The sequence below is a fragment of the Phaseolus vulgaris genome, chromosome 9, assembly GCF_000499845.2.
Source record: "Phaseolus vulgaris cultivar G19833 chromosome 9, P. vulgaris v2.0, whole genome shotgun sequence".
Classification (NCBI taxonomy): Eukaryota; Viridiplantae; Streptophyta; class Magnoliopsida; order Fabales; family Fabaceae; genus Phaseolus; species Phaseolus vulgaris.
This window is the reverse complement of record NC_023751.2, coordinates 16,965,405-16,966,864: the sequence shown is the minus strand read 5'-3', so window position 1 is coordinate 16,966,864 and position 1,460 is coordinate 16,965,405. Positions and strand designations below refer to the sequence as shown.

General features: G+C 29.5%; 1 non-coding gene across 1 annotated transcript; it reads right to left on the bottom strand.

The window, feature by feature from the left end:
- Positions 1-890: 890 nt before the first annotated feature.
- On the bottom strand, positions 891-990 carry LOC137823229 (small nucleolar RNA R71). The gene has a single exon (XR_011083088.1). It is a non-coding gene; the product is annotated as a small nucleolar RNA R71 (small nucleolar RNA).
- Between the last annotated feature and the right edge of the window lie 470 nt (positions 991-1,460).

The following is a 1,460-nucleotide window of genomic DNA, read 5'->3' as shown; positions in this document are numbered from 1 at the left end:
TGATTTTGATTTTGTTTTATTATATTTTATTTTAGTTTTTTTAGGATTAGTTTAGGTAGTTTTATTTATGTTTACGTAACTGTTATTTATTTATTTTAATTATATTTTATTATTAGTTTTAGTTTTTATTTCTACTAAGCTAGTTAGTTAGAATATTAGTTGTTTACAATTATAGTTTTCATTTTTTTTAATTTAATTTTATTTTATTTTATTTTCTTTCTAGTATTTATTTTATTTTTTATTTTTTTTAGTACGTTATTTTTTGTTTTTAGAGTTTTCTTTTATTCTGTTTTTAGTTTTTATTTTATCTATATTTTTTTTTGAATATTTTTTTTAATTTTCTCTTAACGTCATTTTAGTTTTTTTTTTGTTATATTTATTTATTTATTTTATTTTTATCTTCAAATTTATTTTATTTTATTATTTTTAAAGAAAAAAAAAGTTCTCTGTTTTTTTTTTCTCTCCACTAATATCCTTTTAGGAAGAAAGCAACATGACAGAACAACAAGCACCACCTACTAAGAAGACACTTGGAGATTATGTCATGTACCAAGGACCAAGACATTTTTCTAGTATTGCAATACCTACTACTACCAAGGCCTTGGAAATAAATCCCGATTTTCTCACTCCCATCCGTGCCTATCAATTTACAGCAATAGAACATGAGGATCCATATTCACATTTGGATACATTTTATGAATTGGTAGGAACAATGGGTTTTCAATCAGGTGATCTTGAAAATGTTTATATGCGCTTGTTTTCTTTTTCATTGGCAGGAAAGGCTAAGGAATGACTCAAATCACTTCCAAATCAGAGCCTCATTAGCTGGAAGGATGTAGAAGAAAAATTTTTGCAAAGATTTTTTCCAATTTCTCGCTACATCAAAGCAAAGTCTTAAATTTCTATGTTCAAACAAGGAGCAAATGAAGTCTTTTATGATACATGGGAAAGATTTAAGATGATATTGAGAAAATGCCCAAATCATGGGTTTGAAGATATTTCTCAACTGAGCATATTCCTGAATGGTCTCAGATCTGACATAAAGATGCTCCTAGATGCTGCAGCTGGTGGCACAATGATGGCCCTTGATGTAGAACAAGCGACAATAATTATTGATGCATTGGCATCAACTGATTATAAAGCCCAACATGATGGACAAGATCTTCAAAATAAAGGGTTGTTAGAAAATGCACTCTTGGCTAAAAATAAGATTCTGACACAGCAGATTGAGCAACTAACTGCACAAATGGCTAAATTGTCCCAACAATTATATGTTGTTCATTCATCTCAAAGCCAAAGTCAGTCAATCAGGTGTGATTTTTGTGGAGGTGTTCATCCTAATGGTCACTGTTTTTATCAGAACAATTCACCTGAAGTTGAGGATCCATCCATGCTTGAAAGAATGAATAAAGTTGAAGACGCTCTAACAAAGATTGTGAGCGCGCAGGACAATATTGTGA